This window comes from Durio zibethinus, chromosome 5, assembly GCF_047325235.1.
Source record: "Durio zibethinus cultivar Kanyao isolate XHJ-2024 chromosome 5, ASM4732523v1, whole genome shotgun sequence".
Lineage (NCBI taxonomy): Eukaryota > Viridiplantae > Streptophyta > Magnoliopsida > Malvales > Malvaceae > Durio > Durio zibethinus.
The window spans coordinates 23,183,912-23,190,409 of record NC_143166.1 but is presented as its reverse complement, the minus strand read 5'-3'; positions in this window follow the sequence as shown (position 1 = coordinate 23,190,409).

Below are 6,498 nucleotides of genomic sequence, written 5' to 3'. Positions count from 1 at the left end.
TCCTCTAAGCAGAGGCTTAACAACTTTAGAAAATAAATAGCTCCTCTAATTAGAGGCTCAACAACTTTAAAAAATAAATGGCTCCTCTAATCAGAGGCTCAACGACTTTGAAAAATAAATGGCTCCTTGACGAATGTCCAAAGAAATTATAGATCATGACTGAAGGAATTTTGTAATGGGAACTCAAGGATTCACAATTTGAGTTCAACATTCAGAGGTTCAGATTCACAAGAACCTTCCAACTTTGTAAGAATTTACTGAAATTTGATTCTCAAAATTTCAGTTCATTCAAATTTGCAAGATCTCAAGATTTTCATTTGCAACTTGTAAGACTTGCATTAAAAATCCTCATTTGAATTTTGGAGATTTACATCCAAAAGTTCAAGGCTTTTCAAAGGTTCTCATTTGGCAAACTTGGAATTCATATCCAAAAATCTAAAGCTTTTCATTTGAATTTTAGATATCCACATCCAAAAATTCAAAGCTTTTCATTTGAGTTTAAAGGCTCACATGCAATAAAACTTAAAGTTTCGCATCAAAGTTCAAAGGTTCTCATTTAAAACATTAGAAATTCATATCCAAAATAAGTTGAAGCTTTGTATTTTGGAGATTCACATCCAAAAGTTCAAAACTTTTCATTTGTTCGAAGATTCATATTCGACGAACTTTAGGGTTTCACTCCTCAAAGATTCTCATTTTAAAACTCAAAGATTCTCATTTGAGTTTTCAAAAATTCTCATCAAAATATTCACAATTTCTTTTTCAAGTGACTCAAAAATTTGCATGAATGAATGTTATGACCAAAGATGCAAATGCCTTCTTAATGATACAAATGCGACAACCTAGATTCTCATAGTGCCATGCATGTCCAAACAAAGTTTAATTCATCAAATTATGTGCATGTACTATTCAAGCAACAATGCCAACATGATACATGTAATGTGGATGTCAATAATGTCATGAAATCCTAAATAATTATGGAATATAGTCCTCAAGACCCTACCATATCACATTCTTCCTTTATTTAGCTTCTTAACATTTTGGAACAAGCTTCATCAATTGATCATCATTGTTTCCATTACTTGATCACCATCCGGAGGTTTCTCAGCACCAATAAATTTTACCTATTACCCTACATGCCAGGCTTATCAGCACTAATCATTTTAAGATAAATTTCATGTTCTGTCACTTGGTCATCGTTCATAGGCTTCTTAATACTAGCCATTTCAAAACAAATTTCATCATCTGTCACTTAGTCATCATTCATAAGCTTCTTAGCATCATTTCGTCTCTTGTTCCCTATCATTTTCATCACTTAACCATAACTCATAGGTTATATTAACCAATACATCCCCATATTCATCACTTGATTATACCATTTTTTAAGATTTACCTTATCTTCATTTTATTATCCAATCCATCATCGTATTCTCTATCTTGGTCACATCATATGTCCTTCTAAATCATCTCTTTTAGGTTTCTATCATTTTTTTTCATTTTGTTGCCACCCTCATCTTGGATTTCTCTTTAAAGGAATGCAAGATTTTTTTATGCACATTGTCATTCATTCATCATCATTTCAATTCTTGACAAATATAATGCATTCATATATTTTTTTGATTTATTCTAGGGATGTAAAAATAAGAGAACACAAGGTGAATTATGGTAAAGATAATCAATGAAGATCTATTTTGGTACAAAACAAATGGGAAAGGAAATAAATTGGATACATGTCATTGGGATGAATGATATGTCCAAATGATGAATATTTAGACAATTCTTAACATTAATATAGGATTTTTTTTCAAAAACTCATTCTATTTACTGTTGAAGTCATTTTGAGCTTGGTGAACTTTGCCCCAGTCTTTGAAGGTTCTTCAGATATCTTTGATCTTCCATCCATGTGAACCATTTGACCTAGATCTTTTTCTACCCAAACAACCCTTTCAAGTTTTCAATTTGAATCTTTTTTTCATTTTTTCATTTTTTTCTTTTTTTTTTCTTTCTTTTTTTTCATTTTTTCATTTTTCATCATCTTTTTTTGTTTTTTTTTCTCATTTTTCATCCATTGTTGATATCTTTCCAGACATCAAACTTTAAAGCAATGTAGCATGATTCTGTTGTTTCATCATGAGCATGCCTTCGTCTAACATATGATCATTCAAGTTGAGCATTCACACTTGATCCAAATGGACTTTTCAAGGTTGTAATGTAGGTTAAGGTGAGGGGTCATAAAAGAAATGGATATAATATGCTTAAAACATGTATTAAAAATGTTCAAGACCAAAGGATCATTTGATGCAACTTGGCATTTTGCCCCCACATCATTTCACTATTTTTTTTCTTTCTTCACACAAAAGATTCTCATTATTTTACCCCAAATCATGTGTGGCATTTACTTTTTTTCTTTTTCTTTTCTTTTTATTTTCATCTTTGAGACCTTTTGTGATTTTTTTCAAAAATTACCCTCCAGTGTAGAGGGTGGTCTTTGGTTGAGGTTTTTCAAAAAAAAAATCATAATAGGCTCAAAGGGGTAGCAATAAATGGTTTTTCGAATGGTAAAAGAAAGATGGTCATTTTTCATCTCAATTATGAATACCTTTCTTGAACATCATCTATTGAACAAAACTCATGAACCTGTATAAAAGATTGCACATCTTCAAGACATATCTATTTCACCTCTGGTAACAGTTTACTTTTTTGCTCAAATGATCTCTTCATATTAATGTAGATGAGTTCTCAAAATTAAATCTCATAATTATTGTTATCATTGTCTAAATATTTATCATCTGAAATTTGAGAATGGGAATGTAAATTTATGAAAGGTAACAAAGCATGGAGTAATGGTCGAGTGAATGAGAAAATGTAATGAAATGCATTAACTTGCCTTTATTAAAATGATAACAAGTGAAATCATATTGCAAAAAAGAAATCCTAACATTACTTTAAAAGAACTCTTAGAATGACAAGTAGCATTCAACCAATTTTGACATCCCTCTTTAAAATCATGCCTTATGCAATCAGGTGAAGGATTTTTATCTCGCCCCATTGATTCATTGCGACTCTTCAGGCTCTTTTCAATTAACATATTCTTGATTCTCATTCAAAGCATTTACATTCTGATTAGGTAATGGATTACCACTAACATTAGGTGTTGTTGCTCTTCCTTGATCAAAACTTACCATTCCATCCTTGATTAACCGTTGCACCTCATACTTTAAAGTAGTGCCATTTTCAGTGAAATGGCCAACAATTTCATAGTGGTAGTCATAGTGAACTATAGGATCATACCACTTAGGATAAGATGGCTTAAGCAGTTCCACACAACTTGAGGGCAATCAGGTGGCTATTATAGAACTTTCGGTATAACTCCGTATAAGTCATAAGGATTGGATCAAATACGAGCTTTTTTTGAATAGTCCATTGCTTTTGTGAACCACTTTCTAGGCTAATAGGATGAATTTAGGGTCTTACAGGAGTTTGACTATTAAGGCTATGTATAGGAGCTTGGGTGATAAAAATGGCTGGTATATGGATAATTAGATGATTGTGGGGCTGGTTGGTATAGATAAGATGAAGTATTATTCACAGTAGGATAGTATGAAAAGTAATATGATGGTGGATAGGGTTGGTATCTCTTGAATTATCTGTCAAAGCCTACAGCTTGAGCTTCAGTCTCTTTCTTCTTAGGTGCCTTCTTGGTTTTTCCTCATTTTAGCTTACTATTTTTAATGGCATTCTAAATGATTTCGCCTGAGATCACCATGTTAGCAAAATTCTTTGTGGCATTCCCTATCATCTTTTTATAATAGGAGGATTTCAAAGTATTGACAAACAATACGGTGGTCTTCTTTTCAGTCAAAAAAGGTTGCACTTGAGAAGCAATATCCCTCCACCGTTGGGCATAGTCTTTAAATGATTCAGTTGCTTTCTTCTTCATATTCTGTAAAGAAAGATGATCAAGGGCCAAGTCTATTATATGTTGGTATTAACTAATGAAAATATGAGCCATGTCGCTCCAAGAACGAATATGATTCCTGTCCAGCTGGACATACCAACTAGTAGTAGAGCAAGTGAGGTTGTCTTGGAATACATGCATTAAGAGCTTTTCATTATTGGCATGGGCAGCCATTTTTTGATAGTACATAGTAATGTGAATTTTTGGACACTTTGTACATCGTATTTCTCAAACTTCAGCACCTTGAATTTTGGAGGAATAACTACATCAGGGACTAAATAGAGCCCAGAAGCATCAATTGAGCCATAAAAACTAACTCTCTCCACTGTTCGTAGCCTTTTTTCTAACAAGTTTATCTTCTATTTAGCTTTTGAGGCTTCTAAAGTCCCCTTTTCCTTATGCGTCAACTTTTTTTTTTTCTAGATCATCCAAATTAAGGACTGATATTGGTTCTACTACTTTTTTCAGTAAAGACAGGATTTATATAACTTTGGTACTGTCCTTGATTTGAAGCTGATGGCATTCTGGGATATGTATACCCTACAGGATAGGTGAACCGTTGTGGTGGTGGACCTGGTGCAGATTGGACTTGATATGGCTCGAAACCAAAAGGGTATAATGGGTCATCCTCCTCTTGTTGGCTAGCATTCTCCTCTATTGCCTTCCCTTTTGTTTAGCTTGTTCAAACCTCTAAAATCTTATTCAACCCTTCTTCTAACTTCTCTTGAGCTTTCTCTAATCTCTTAAGACGATTGGAATTTTCTTGTTCCATTTGTCTGGCTCGAGCTCTTATATTGTATTGGTGAGTGGGGTTTCTTGGTGGAGCTATCCTTGAACTTTTAACATCACAATTATGATTAGAAACGCTATGCTATGCTTTATGTATGATACGTTGATGCACGAATGACATATACATTTTTATGGATGAAATCTAATATGAAATGGATGCAAATGATTGTGTTAAAATATGATCATGAAGATAATGTAGATACACAAAATCAGACAAACAACATGGTTAGTTTCATAGATGAAATGAAAGTGATGCCAATGCATAATGTTACATATAATAATGAAAATGATGTACAAAATCAGACAATCAAAATGATTAGATAAACACCCTTTTTATGCCCTAGTTTCAGAGTATATCTATCATTGGGTAGAAATGGCTCTATCTTAGGGTTAGGCACTTCTAAGGTTCACTATATGTAGTTCAAGGTAAAGTCTAAAGGTTTCCAAGTTGCTCTCTACATCATTGTCCGTCACAGACTAGTAAGGCACCACAATCTCCACCCATTATAGGCTACAAGCAAAAAATGTTCAATTTGAGTGGGAGTATTTCGCTAGCCATTACGAAGGCATTAAACCTCACAAAAGCAATAGGTATTTTACTCCCTCCTAGAGAGACGGAGCTCGGGTATAGAGCTTATGTTATGCACATGCATATGAATGACATAATTAATAAAGTAAATAAACATGAATGAATAAAAAATCTATACAAAAAGGTTCAATTTTATTAGGCTTTTGGATAACACAAATTTATTCGCAAGCCTGACTCTCAGAAGTCCCCAGTGGAGTCACCAAGCTATCCTAACGTCTAGACCCAGAGATCTATCGTTAGACATTGACTTAAGGAGTCACCACCAATCTTTTTTATCTAGGTGTGATTGGCCACCTAAGGAATCTATCCTTTCAGGGAACTCCTAAGTTTAAGGGTTCCTAACAGAATAGGTTCAGGTCTACTAACCAGAACAAGGTTCGAGAGTTTGATTACGTGTGATGAAGGTTATAGCACCCTCACAACGCCCATAGAAAGATGGTACCAGCTTAATTTTGTGTTATCCAATAAACCTTAAAAATTTACCAAGTAATTAATTATTGGAAATTATTCTCAATTGACTCTAATACTTTTAGCAGAAAATTAAAAAAATTCTCTCACCTCAAGAGTATGCAAGAAAACTATTGTTTCACTTGCAGAGGCTTTATCGTCGGATTATTTAACATTAAAAAAATTTGTGAAAATAAAAAAAAATGGTTGATTCTGTACAGGAAAAATTGATACTTTCAACTTTTCCCCAAAATACTTTTTAGAAACTTTAATTTCGAGAAAAATTGATACTTTCAACTTTTCATCAAAAATATTTTTTAGAAAATTTATTTTCAAAGAAAATTGATACTTTCAACTTTTCCTCGAGAATATTTTTTTTCTTGAAATTATTATTTTTATTATTAATCAATGTTTTTAAATCATGAAAACATAAAATAAAATGAGTGAATAAATGACATGCTACAACTAAAAAATCAAAACAGGAAAGAAAACATCTTACCAAAAATTGAGCTTAATCCCGGATCAAAAAAAATTTAGGCCCAACTTTTTGAATCAGGCCTAGATTGTTTCTTGAATGGGTTTCGACTTAAGGCTTTGGTTTTGATTAATGAACGGCTCGGGTTTAAGGTCTTGGGTGAGCCTATCTTCCTTTCCTTTGAAACGGGCCCGTTCTGAAACTCTATTCAAGCTCTTTTATTTTTTAGCCTTCTTTTTC